General features: G+C 36.8%; 1 pseudogene; it reads left to right on the forward strand.

Moving 5' to 3' along the window:
• The first annotated feature begins 6791 nt into the window (after positions 1–6791).
• LOC136319315 (phosphatidylinositol N-acetylglucosaminyltransferase subunit P pseudogene) overlaps positions 6792–14627 on the forward strand; it is a 28307-nt pseudogene continuing 20471 nt past the window's right edge.

The following is a 14627-nucleotide window of genomic DNA, read 5'->3' on the forward strand; positions in this document are numbered from 1 at the left end:
ATTTATCCAAACTGAATTAATCATATTTCTCAGCTTTATATCATTGAAAAATGTAATGAGCATGCCTTCTGAGCTGTATCAAAGTAACTGATGAACATGTTGAACAAGGTAGAACCAAGTAATGTCTAAACACTATACTATAAGTTAATATCCAGCTCTGTTAATCAATGCTCTGGCTAGAAGTCAATCAGGACAAATTAACTTAATTATATAATGCCTGTCCAAAAGGTCACTATGAGAGTCTCTTTTAATTGTTTTTATTTAATCTAGATATTTTAAGGTTATTGTGCTACTGTAGAATTTCTATATTCTACTTGTGTGGCCAGGCTATTAAAAAGCAAGTGAGCTCTCTGTGCCACAATCTGTTGTTAGTGAATTTATGCTGGATTCTAGGAATTATCATTTACAAGAACCAGAAAACAATTTATGACCCCCATATTTAAATCTTAAAGAGGATCAAATTTAAAGCTTTATGGTCTGTATTTTAAGGAAGTCTTTTTTATGTTCTTTCTGACTATTGGGAGACTACTCCAGTAGCTGCTACCTCTTTTTTTATAATTCTGCAGTCATCTGACAGTATTAAAAAGTAGCATGTGTGAACTCCAATAATTTCCCGTAAGAATGTCACTTTAGCTAAGTTATTTTTTTACTTCATTTATTGATATTAAATGTCATTCATATAATGACTGATACTTTTATCTATTATGGAGGTATTTTGTAGCAGAACAATGCCTCTGCCAAGAGTTAACTCTACAAACAAGACCTAGTGTGGTGTTTATATAAATACATCCCCAGAAAGAAGGAAACCACAAAGCACAGAGAACTGAAGAGATAAGGCTGCAAACAGCAAGTGTCCTGTTTGGGGCATTTTTCCAACTACTGACATGATAAAATGTCAGGGACTGTAACAGGGACATCACAGTTTCTGGCAATGTCCCAGGGCTAGAGAAAAGAAAAATAAAGTTGTAAGATTCCAAGGAAGTCATTTTGAAAATATCACCATAAGAATGGAAAAGCCGAGAGAAGTTAGCATGACAGTTGGTAGTTTTTTTCAAAAAAGAAGAGAATGTTCAGCAGTCTTTCAGTGTTGAGAATAAAAACACATTGTTTAGACAGGTCAAGGTCAAAACACTCAGTAGGAACTTATGAAGCAAAAAAGCTTGATTAAAAGCACTGAGACTGGCCCTGGCCAGTTGGCTCAGCGGTAGAGCGTCGGCCTGGCGTGCGGGGGACCCGGGTTCCATTCCCGGCCAGGGCACATAGGAGAAGTGCCCACTTGCTTCCCCACCCCCACCCCTTCCTTCCTCTCTGTCTCTCTCTTCCCCTCCCACAGCCAAGGCTCCATTGGAGCAAAGATGGCCCGGTCGCTGGGGATGGCTCCTTGGCCTCTGCCCCTGGCGCTAGAGTGGCTCTGGTCTCGGCAGAACGACGCCCCGGAGGGGCAGAGCATCACCCCCTGGTGGGCAGAGCGTGGCCCCTGGTGGGCGTGCCGGTTGGATCCCGGTCGGGCGCATGCGGGAGTCTGTCTGACTGTTTCTCCTTGTTTCCAGCTTCAGAAAAATACAAAAATTAAAAAAAAAAAAAAAAAAAAAAGCACTGAGACTAACTTTGGGTCAGGTTACTCTGGAATCGGATGAAGGTGTTCTGCTCCCCCTCTCCCTGTCTACCAAATATAATAGATTGAACCTTGTCTGGCCAAAAGTAGTATCATGAGCCTCTCCAATTTTATATAGAATATTCATTTTTTTAATTTAAAAATGCCAAACAGATTTAGAAACAAGACAAAGAGAAAAACAAACCAATGGAAACAGCCCTGTAGTTGACTCAGCAGCTGGAGTTATTAGAACTTGACTTTAATGATGAATAACATATTCATGAAAATAATTGAAAAGAGAGAATTTTACTTAACAAGTTGAAGTTTATTGTTTTAAAAAAATCAAATGAAGATTCTATATTTTAAAAATTGTATTCAGAGCTCAATGGATTAATCTAATATCAGGTTCAACACAACAGTATAGGGGTCTAATAAACTAAAGGACAAGGCAGTAAAATAGATTTGGTTAAACCAGAAAACAAAAAAGTTGAGCAACAGAACAAAGAATGTGATATAAATATAGAATATGATGAAAAACTCTAATGTGTGAAATTGAAGACGAAGTATTGCTAGAATGATCTGAGGACAAAGAATGAAGTTGGAGTGTTTATACAATTGTATATTAAAACATTTAAAAACTATGGTGATTCACATAATGTGATACCTATACAAGAGTACATAAATAGAACAGAAAAGAAAGTCATTAGAAACAGAGCTATCATATGCAATCTCTTGTTTTATGATAAAAATGATATTGAGTGCAGCAGGTAAGAAAAATTTTTTTTCTTATAAGCAATGTTGGGTCAAATAGATATTTGTGTGGTAAAAATTAAATAAGACGGGTTATAGATTTAAAAGTATATAGTGAAATAATAGTTTTTAGAAGTAAACTAGATAAAATTTTCATAGATTTGAGATACTCAACATTTCTTAAACAGGACAGAAGAACTGCAGAGATAAAACAAATCAATAAATTTGACTACTGTGGTTCATCAAAAACCACCATTAGAGAGTAAAACAGCAAGCCACAGAAGAAATGACGCTATTGTAATATAAACGTCCAACAAAAGAATTCTTATTCATACATGTAGAATATGTAAAGAATGTTTGCAAAACAATAAAAAAGGAAAACAATGCAATAGAAAAATGGTCAAGAAATATTATAAAAGAGACCTATAAATATATGAAAAGACTGTCAATCTAATTACTTATGAGTAATAAAGATTAATAGCACAATAAGTTATACTATGATATATATCTACCAGATAGCATAATTTTTTAAAGTAAACACTAAATGTTGGTATGTATGCAGTAATCAAAAGTCTCATTTACCATCATTAATATTATAAATTGGTACAAAATCTTTGGAAAACTGATAATCATGCATTGCTTGACAGGGATACATTCTGATAAAGCAACACTAGGTGATTTCATCATTATAGGAACATCATGAGTGCACTTGCACAAACCCAGATGGTATAGCCTACTACACACCTAGGCTATATATTGTATAGCCTGTTGCTCTTAGTCTACTGCAAACCTGTACAAAATGTTACTATACCAAAAACTGTAGGCGACTATAACACAGTGGTATTTGTCTATCTAAACACATCTAAACATAGAAAAGTTACAATAAGAGTATTGAAAAAAAAAGATTTTAAAAAGGGTTCTATCTGCATTAAGCATTTACCATGAATGGAGTTTGCATGACTGGAAGTTTTTCCAGGTGAATCAGGGAATGAGCCCTGAGTGAATGTGACGGCCTAGGGCATTACTACACCGTAATGTGTTACATTATGATGTTATGATAACTATGGCATCACTAGTTGATAGGAATTTTTCAGCTCTATTATAATCTTATGAGACCACTGTCATATATATGGTTTGTCATTAACCAAAGTGGCTTTACACAGTATATAACTGTATCTACAACATTTGAATGTAGGAATATCTTATGACCCAGCAATTCTACTCATTGATATAGGACTATCAAAAATGTGCACATAAGATTACTAAAAGGCCTGTAAAGAATGTGTGTATGGCATAATTTCAAGTACTAATCACAACCCATGTGACCCTTAAATAAATATATTGTAATACCTTCATAAAATAGAATACTATACAACAATGAGAATGAATAAACTGCTACACACAATGTAAATGTGTGATACAGGATCTAATAAGAAAGACATATATTTGATCTTTGTCCTGATTCCTGGCACAAACGTTTCTAAACCCCTTTAAAATTCCCAAGTGATAAGAGAGAAGTGTTTTTGTTATTTATAAGGCCCTTTCAACCTGACTTGAAATACCTGAGCTTATGCTAATGAGGTGATCCTTGTTGGGCAGTTAGATAAGCTTCAGGATAGGGGCTGATTACCAGAGGAACCAACCATGGTTAACAAGTTGCAACTTTTGGCTTCACAGTAGTTAACAGTTGGCTTAGCAGTAGAGCATTAATAGAGCATCAGCAAGGTGTGTATAAGTCCCGAGTTCAATTCCCAGTCAGGGCACACAAGAGAAGTGACCATCTGCTTCTCCTCTCCTTCCGCTCCCCTCTCTCTCTCCCCCCTTCCCGTAGCCATGGCTTGACTGGAGCAAGTTGACCCCAGTGCAGAGGATGGCTCCATGGCCTCACCTCATGAGCTAAAATAGCTCAATTGCCAAGCAATGGAGCAGTGGCCCCAGATGGGCAGAAAATTGCCTGGTAGGGGGATTGCCAGGTGGATCCCAGTTGGGTGCATGCGGGAGTCTGTTTTTCTGCCTCCTCACCTCTCACTTAATAAGAAGAAAAGAGAGAAAATAAAAGTTGCAACTTTCAGCACCTCCTTCTAACCTGTGAGTAGGAGAAAGGAGATTCAATCAATCATACCTTCTGCTATGAACTGAATGTTTATGTTCCCATAAAATTCATATGTTGAAATCCTAATGTGATGTTATTAGATGGCAGGGACTTTGGGAGGTGTTTAGCCCATGAGAGTAGAGCCCTCAATAATGGCATTAGTGCCCTTATAAAAAAAAATGACCCCAGAGATCTACTTTGCCCTTTGGTCATGTGAGGAAAGAGCAAGAGAGCCATCTGTGAACCAGGAAGTGGACTCTCACTGAATACCACATCTGCCACCACCTTGGTTTTGGACTGCCCAGCCTCCAAATGTGAAGAATAAATTTCTATTGTGTATAAGCCACCCACGCTGTCTATGGTATTCTGTTATAGCAGCCTGAGGTTTGGGAAGAATTATTTCCCTTGACTTTTCTGGTTCCTTGAGGCTACCTATGTATCTAATTTCATAGCCTGCTTCCATCTTTTAGGCCAGCAAATGAATTGCTCTTCCCTCCTTTTATTGTCACCTCAGACTCTCCTGCCTCCAGCTTTCATTTATGAGGACCTTTGTGATTACACTGGGCCCACCCAGGTAATCCAAATTAGTCTTCCATTTTAAAATCTTTAATTTTATCATATGTTCAAAATCTCCTTTGCCGTGTAAAGTAACACATTCACAGCTTCAGAGGATTAGGACATACACATCTTTGAGCGACCATTATTCTGCCTACTGGCAAGATTCTAATAAATAATCTCTAAAACTAACAAATAAGTCTTTTCTAATTGAATTTGTGTCTTTCACAAGTAAGCTCAAAGAAGAATGGAGATAAAGGCTAAGTAAGTCTTTTCAAAAGACATCATGATTGTGGCTTATCACATTTTACATAGTCATTGGAGGTGGGAGGGGAATTCTGAGGATGTCCCCTCTTTGAGTTCATCCATCCCCTGATACATTCCAGCTGGATCGGAGAAGTTTAAGTCCTTTGAAGTAGCAAATGTACACAATCTCTTTCCCTACTGCCATACTTACTCTCAGTTTTAAATCTTGATGATGACTAAGGTGGCTTTACTTTTTCTTTAAAAAAAAAAAAAGAAATGTCATTACCCTTCATGAAGAACAGGAAAGCTAAATAAGAGTAATTCTGCTTTGATGCTCTCTTTGTTATTTATACAGCATTCCTCACACACCAATGTGCTTACAGTTCCTGGAGGGGACATATCTTCTCACAGTTCCATGGCTTTGTACATGATTTATTCAAGTCTAGAAATGTCTTTTGCCCATTAATTCATTTGACTAACTGCTGCTTGTCCTTTAAGAACCAATTTAGGAAATATTTCTTATAAAAATGTTTCCAGGCCATATTCTACCCCCATCTAATCTGGATATATATCCATATATGTGTTCTGATACAGTTCTAAGCTTTTCCTATCAAAGAATGTCTCTAACTATATTATATGTTTATTTTTTATCTTCACTATTAGATGAGTTCCTTTAGGGTAAGATCCTGTTTCACTTACCTTTGAAACTCTGGAATCCAGAGGATGAATAGATGGATGGATGGATGGATGGATGGATGGATGGATGGATGGATGGATAAATGAACAGTATTAATTGGACTTAAAGTCTGTTAAGACCTGGTTCTGGTTATACCTAAAATTGGACCAAGTTGATTAACTACTCTGAGTTTTGGTTTTCTCTTTTCATGAAAATAATAGGTGGGGTTTTTTTTTATTTGTCATTGTGAGGATTAAATAAAATAACATAAATAAAAGTCCATGTCAACAGCGAGGTTATACAGAAATCTATTGAGAAGTCATTCAGCTGGGCATAGAGAATACAAAGAAGAATAAACTATTCCTGCCATTCAGGAACTTAGATCTGTCATGAATGTCAAGGAAACAGGGAAAGGAATAGTTTCCTTCCACTGTGAGTGGGGAGAATGTCAAAAGAAGATACAGAGAGTGGCATTTGAGCTGGGCCATAAAGCAGATGATCCATTTGCTTGTTTTGGAACTATAAAATGACAAGATTAATACAAATTAGAAGAAACAGAAAGTGCTCTGGTAATGTAGAGAAAGAACTACTTAATTTTGCCGAAGGGAGTCAGATAAAGAAAGTTGCAAAGAAGAGATGACATTAGGGTAGATTTTGAGAGACAGATAGTATCTTCCAATTCTTCGAAACCCTAGCAGGAGGAAGGAAATTCTAGGCAGCCACCAGACCTAGATGACTAGGCTAGTTTGGCTACAGAATATAGTGTAGTGTGACAACTGGCTGCCAAGTCCCAGAGAAGGGTGTTTCCAACTGCAACCTGAAGGTGTGAGCCTGGGTCAATAACAGCTGAAGCCAAGAAGGGTGTAGAGGATGACTGCATGACAGATGGGGCAAAGCTGCATAAGGCTGATGTCAGGATCGGCCCAAGCTGGAGGAATAACACAATTGCCAAAAGGAAATCTGAGAGCAAAGAAATGGATGGATGCCATGGTGTCAACACAGGAGCTGGGCAAGTTTCCAAAGGCAAAAGTCCAGTAGCCCAGCTGAGTTTGAAAACTGGGTGAGCACCATCAGGGACAAGGCTTAAAACAAAAACTGATTAGGCTGAGAAAAGAATCTCTGAAGGTCAAATGGTTTTGACAGTGTAATGCAGGAGTGCTGTTATTTCTATGAGCCCAAAGATGATGCATGGCATAAAAACCTGCAGTTTTAACTCCTGGTAGATGGACTTGCTATCTGCTCTGGGGGAGAAAACATCACCCACTCCACTTGCCTACCTGTATGGCAGAAATGTGCACATATGATAGTGGCAAGAAATAAAGCTGAATAAAAAGTAGAGAGGTCTCATGGGGAAGGCTCTATAATTCCAGAGTGAAGAGTTTGTCCATGCTTTGGTAGGTAACAGGGAGTCATGGAAAGATTGTGAGTAGGGAGGCCGCATGACTGAAGGTGAACTTTAAGAAAATCAGCAGAGGCCTGACCTGTGGTGGCGCAATGGGATAAAGCCGTCGACCTGGAACACTGAGGTCACCAGTTCGAAACCTTGGGCTTGCCTGGTCAAGGCACATATGGGAGTTGATGCTTCCTGCTACTCCCCCTTCTCTCTCTCTCCCCTCTCTCTAAAAATCAATAAATAAAATATTAAAAAAAAAGAAAATCAGCACAAAAAGTAATGACAGATCTAGCAATGATTCAACAAGTAGATTTTAAGTTATAAGGAGTCTAAATTGCAGATCGTTTTATCTCTTCATTTACAAAGACTAGGTAATGTGGTAAGCACTTATTTATATATTAAACCTATATTATCTGACTTGCAATACAATAAGGCCATTTTATGGACCAACTTTCAGCAGCACCATGTTTACCACTCTGTTGCTATTTGTGTGTAGATGGTGGTGGTTAGTATCCATCAGAGTTAGCATTTTTATAAGATCCTACAAGTGTACTCTGAATGTAACACAGGCATGTTTTTAGGCAAAATATGGTCATATATGCTGCTTATACCTGTCATGATGGTTTAGAATCAGAAATAAACCTATTGTAAAAAAAAATTTAATACCTGGATATGTTAGTTTTTAAATTCCCTTCCAAGCTCCCAGGAAGGAGGTGTTCCTTGAATATATATGCCCAGTTCTCTTCCATGGAAGGGCTCTCCAGTCCAGTGCTCTCAGTTCTCCAGTGGTGTTTGTTTCCTCTCTGTATTTTTTTTTAATTTTATCTTTCTTGGTTTCCTTTTGAAGTGAGCACTGGAAAATATGCCCTTCTTGAAAGACAGAAATATTCTCAACTTACTCTCTGCCTGGAGAAACATAGAGACTTAAGCATAATTTTCTGTTTGGAGAAGAATTTCTTAGCCCAGACTTTTGGCATCTATAGTTATAAATTCTCTTAAAATAATCAGCTTCTTATATATTAAATTCCAGTTAGCTCCATGTACTAATAGCCATGCTTTTTCTAGACATTCTTCATACACACATACACAAGGTGGAGCAAACATAGGTTTATACTGTTTGTATGGAAAATAATACAATAATTAATAAATAATGATATTAGAATAAACTGTTTCATATACTCCTAACTGCAAATCTATTTTGCCTATATATATATATTTGCCCATGTATAAGATGCAACCTTGTTCAAAAAAATTAGGGTCTAAAAACTGGGTGTGTCTTATACAGTGGGTGTAGATTTTTTTAGTTGCATTTTCTGCTTTTTCATGCTTGTCATTTCATTCATTCTTTCACACTTGTTACCAGTATATTACAGTAGGCTATGTTTTGCCATGTTCTGCCTAGAAATGGCTCAGAAAAGATTTTTGTAAGAGGCAAGTCAGCACAATAGCCTGATTTAGAGAGGGAATTAAAGATATGGATTGAAGAGCAAAGGGCAATTAAAATTCCTGTGTCCACAAAGATGGTTCAGCATGAGGCAAGAAGAATTGCTGATGAAAAAGTTACTGATTTCAAAGGAGGACATAATTGGTGCTTCAGATTCATGAAATGAAATGGACTAAGCATGTGTACATACACTAGACTTGCCCAAAATATGCCTGAAAGCTCTGAGCAGAGGTCCTTGAATTTCATCATTTTGTCATTCAACATTGGAAGACACATCAGTTTGAGTTGGGACAGATTGCAAATATGGACAAAATCCCCCCTCAATTTGATGTCCCAGGTAACAGAAGTTTTGATTAGAAGGGGGTAAAAACTGTAATTGTGAAAACAAGTGAACACAAAAATAGCCATTATACAGTTGTTTCTAGCTTGTTGTGCCGACAGAACCAAGCTGCCTCCTATGCTGATTTTCAAACACAAAACAATGCCCAAAGAAGACATTCCTCGAGGTGATTGTCCACGTTCATGACAAGATTTGGAAGGATCAGGATGGGATGAAGATCTGGTTTGAAAATGTTTGGAGAAGAAAATCAGGTGGGCTCTTATGCAAACCTGCCCTATTGATGTTTGATCAGTTCAGGGCACACATAACAAAAAACACAAAGACTGCTGCAGAGCAAAAACAAAACTTGCTGTCACACCTGGAGGCTTGACATCCCAGCTCCAACCACTTGATGTCAGCATTAACAAACCTTTCAATGCTTCCATGAGAGACAAATGGAACTGATGAATGAAGTCTTCTGGGGACAATTTGACACCAGCAGGAAGAGTGAAAAAACCAACTGTAGGAGCAGTTTGTACCTGGGTGAAAAGATCCTGGGATAATATCAAGATTGAGATTGTTGTCAAGTGATTTAAGAAGTGTGCCATTCCAAATGCCATAGATGGAACCGAGGACAAGGCAATATATGAAAACAGTGATTCGTCATCAGACAGAGATGAAGACAAGCTAATGGTTGGGAGTTTTGACAATGATGAGGACTGGTATGAATTTTATGATGAATAAAACTTGAGTTCAATAACTTTATGTAATACATTTTTTTTCTAATTTCAGGCCCCCAATATAAGGAGCATCTTATACAATGGGGAAATATGATAGTTGTCTTTTCAATTTACATAACTCTAAAATTGTGGTCTTCCTCTATTTCTTTTCATTCCTATCCAAAGATCAGTCTGCTCTTTTTTAAGATCATGTTTTTCTTATTTCTTGCCATGTACAGACAACAATAACTAACAATGGCACTAGTGTTATGCTCCCCAGCTTCTCTTAGAGGTACAAGCTTATCAGATACCTCATGTACCTTCTAAGCTATTTCATTTGTGCATAGCATGAAGTGCTGTGCTTTTCCCCTGAAATATTCATTTCCTCACTATCAGCTCCCTAGTCAATGCTACATATTATAGCTTATTTGGTACATGTCACCCCATTTCTAGGTACTAAATCTAGTATCATTCAGGGTAAGCTAGGTTATGCTTCAGTAACAATCTTAGTGACCTTTAATAGCGAAGGTTTATTTCAAAAAATGAGTCAGAGAACTTGTTGCTGTTGAGTAAATAATATGTCCTAGGTCACTGCCATGATCTTTACAAATATTATCTTAATATTCACAAGGTGTTCATGAGTATCTCCATTTTCTATATGAGGAAAAACAGAGGTTTAGAGGGAATAAGTCATTGTTTAAGGATGTACAGACAGTATACAGTTGTACTGGAATTTAAATTCAGGTTATCAGACTCCCAAACTTTTGCTTTTTTGATTACCTCAGAGAAACTAAAATAAAAGCATCTTTTACCAAAAGAAAACTAGGCTAATCACTTTTGTTACTGGCCACAGCTATCGCATGTACGAGATACTCTGCAAATTTAATATATGCAGATTAAATTTCTGCTTTATTCTTTTACCTTGTAGTAACTAAGGCCATGACTCAATGTCTACTTTCACATATCTTATTAGAAAATTCTGTAAAAGTTTCTCTTTTGAGAATTTAAGGGACTTCTGAGAGCTACTATGTGTTCTCTTGTTTATTTGTTTGTTTTTACTAAACAGTATGCCTACAAAATAGAAGGAAAAGTAGAGACTTGCTTTTTGTAACATAAAAAATATCTATTGGAAAAAATGGTAGTGGAATAATAAAATAGGATTATTATTTGAGAAGGGATAGTAATTGCACAGAAAAATTGTTTATACGAAAATTAAAATATATATATATAATTGAGATTTGTCTTTGAATTGTAGGAACAAAATAAAATAGAATATCCTTTTTAAATCTGTTTGTTTAAACATCACAGTTCTAATTTAATCAAGAACTTTACATAGCAGGAGAGAACTTAAATATAATTTTTCCTGTAAGGGAGCTGAGCTAACTGAACTTCACTGGAAACTAAATGATCCACTCAGATGTCTCCCATGCACTGAAAATTGTGACTCAAGTGGTTAAAATCTGATGGCTATTCTTGAGCTCAGATCCAATCAGTTGCTGGTCACACTCTCATTCTCTCAGATGATCACATTTCTGCACCACACTTCCTGCTGAAATTAGCAACGATATCTCCACCTAGGGAAATACATTTTAAATTATGCTGAGTTTCAAACTATGTTTTCAAATCCACACATGGTTTCAGTTAGCAAAATGTAGTGAAGGAAAGATAAAGCTACACCATTAACCTCGTGAGAAGGGACTTTGTTCATAAGCACAAAGGAGTGCTTTTCATAATTTGCCTAACTTAATTTCAGGTTTGAATAAACTTTAAGTATACTTCATTGAAAGCATGCCTTACGAATACATGCTGTTTGCTTCCTCCTCCAAACTGCTGTATCACTTACTGTATAAACTGTGTCTGTGGTACTTAACATATGTTATCTTTAAGTAAAAAATGCCATTTGTATAACTGACAATTTACAACATGGTTCGGGAACCTATGGCCCGTGAGCCAGATGTGGTTCTTTTGATGGCTGCACCTGGCTCACAGACAAATCTTTAATAAAAAAAATAAGAAAGTTAAAAATATAAAACATTCTCATGTATTACAATCCATTCATTTCCTACCGCTCATGTTCATGGTTGCGGGTGGCTGGAGCCAATCACAGCTGTCCTCTGGGACAACACCAAATTTTTATTGGATAATGAGTAAAGTACATGGGTGGTTGTATGGCTCTCTCAGAATTACATTTTAAAATATGTGGCGTTCATGGCTCTCTCAGCCAAAAAGGTTCCCAACCCTTGATTTACAAAATACATTCACATCCCAAAATTTATTTTTGAATCCATGAAAATCCTGTGACTGTATCAATAACCCATATTACAATTGAGGGAAGAGTTTGAGCAATCTGCCTAAATTCTTAAAACCAGCAGAGTTAAAACCCTTCTGTTGCAAAATCTGGGTTTTCACTGAAATTGCTATCTCATTTGTATTGTTGTTTAACTGTAACCACATATTGAATATATACCAGCTACCAACAGGATTTGAAGCTTTCTGAGCAAATTATATTGTACAATTTTTTATAAGCAACTATTCATTGAATGATATATGGAAGGTAGTCATACAAAAAAAGTCTTGTGGATGATGATCATGGTGATGGCTGGTTCCAAGAGTCTTCTTCCAAGGTAGCCTTAAAAAATCTTAGTTTTGAGATGCTTATCAATTGTATTTAAAAATATAGTGAACTAGTCCTGGCCAATGATTCAGTGGGTTAGAGCATTGTCCTGAAGCACAGAAGTTGCCAATTCAATCCCCAGTCAGGGCACATACAGGAACAGATCAATGGTTCTGTCTCTCACTCTCACTCCCTCCCCTACTAAAATCAATAAATAAAAAATTTAAAAAAATATTTTCCTCACGTAATTTGTTATATGTATTTTTATGGTGTCTCTTGATGACAAAATCATCTTTTTAGTATACTTGAATATTAATCCTTCCCTTTATGGCTTGGACTCTGTAAACCTTATACTCTGATGTGTTCTTCTATACTTTCTTTCCTTTTTTTGGGGGGGGGATATTTTTCTGAAGTGAGAAGTGGGAAGGCAGAAGGATAGACTTTCGCATGTGCCAAGCCAGGATCCACCTGGCATGCCCAATAGGGGGCGATGCTCTGCCCATCTGGAGCATTGCTCCATTGCAATCAGAGCCATTCTAGCTCCTGAGGTGGAGGCCATTGGAGCCATCCTCAGTGCCTGGGCCAACTTTGCTCCAATGGAGCCTTGGCTGCAGGAGGGGAAGAGAGAGAGAGAGAAAGGAGAGGGGGGAATGGTGGAGGAGCAAATGGGCACTTCTGTGTGCCTTTGCTGGGAATCTAACCCAGGACATCCACATGCCAGGCCAATGCTCTACCACTGAGCCAACCAACTGGGGTTATACTTTTATTAAAGGTTTTGCTTTGTAAGTTCTATCTTCAAATAAATAAATAAATAAATAAAACTCAAATAAATTTGAGTTTATGTAAAAATGAATGGGGTTTTTTGTGTTGTTTTTCTTTTTTTTGCATTGGTGAAAAGTAAAGTTCAAATTTTATTTATTTTATATGTATAGACAATTGTCCTACCACAGTATTTGTAAATAGTTTATTCTTCCCACCTGACTAGGAATTCTATCTCTGTTGCCAAACATATATATATATATATCATATATGATCCATATATCAATTTCCGGGCCTCTCTTCTCCTTGCTTCCACTGGTCTGTTTTTCTATACCAGAACCACATTGTCCTAATGAACTTTTCTTAAAAACAGGTTTTAGTTTTAGTAAGGCATTTTCTTCTTGCTCCATTTCTTCCTCTGCTCCATACTATTCTTTGCAAATATTTTAGATGTTCTCAATTATTAGATTTTGCATATAAATTTTACAAACAGCATATCAGTCCCCAAACTTGTCCAGTCCAAAATTTTGGGGGGATGTTGAGGAAAATTTTATTAAATCTATTAATCCTGTTAGAAAAATTTTATGTTTCTTGGATGTTTCTATCTATAAATATGGTATATATTTCCATTTATACAAACCTTATTTAATTTACTTTACATAATATTTTTGTACTTTCTATTTGTGTGTGTATGTGTGACAGACACAGAGAGAGTCAGAGAGAGGGACAGATAGGGACAAACAGAAAGGGAGAGAGATAAGAAGCATCAATTCTTTGTTGCGACACCTTAGTTGTACATTTACTGTTTTCTCATATGTGCCTTGACCAGGGGGCTACAGTAGGCCGAGTGACCCCTTGCTCAAGCCAGTGACCTTGGGCTCAAGCTGGTGAGCCTTGCTCAAACCAGATGAGCCTGTGCTCAATCTGAGGACATCGGGGTTTCAAACTTAGGTCCTCCATGTCCCAGTCCAATGCTCTATCCACTGTGCCACCACCTGGTCAGGCTTGTATTTTCTATTTATATTTATTCCTGGCTACCATGTATGTTTTGGTTCCTATTATAAATAATATACGTGTTCAAATTAAATTTTTTATTATTTACAGGTATATAGAAATTCAATTGACTTTAATGTGTTATCCTTATATCTAAAAATCTTACTATACTCTTATTCTAATAATCTGCAGAAAATTGAGGCTATCTGTGGAAATAAGTATATAATGGGCAAATAATCAGTTTTCTTTCCTCTTTTGCAATGCTTATATATACTTTATTTTCTTGTTATGTTATACTAGTTACAACCTCCAATGTAATAGAATAGAAATGATTGCAGGGTACATCAAGGATTTCTTCCTTAATGTAACAGGAATGCCTAGCAATTACTAGAATTACTAATATTAATTTAAGGTTTTTGTATCTATGTTCAGGAATAAGGCTTGTGTTTACTATGTCCCATTTTGATATTCTT

The sequence above is a fragment of the Saccopteryx bilineata genome, chromosome 1, assembly GCF_036850765.1.
Source record: "Saccopteryx bilineata isolate mSacBil1 chromosome 1, mSacBil1_pri_phased_curated, whole genome shotgun sequence".
NCBI classification, from domain to species: domain Eukaryota; kingdom Metazoa; phylum Chordata; class Mammalia; order Chiroptera; family Emballonuridae; genus Saccopteryx; species Saccopteryx bilineata.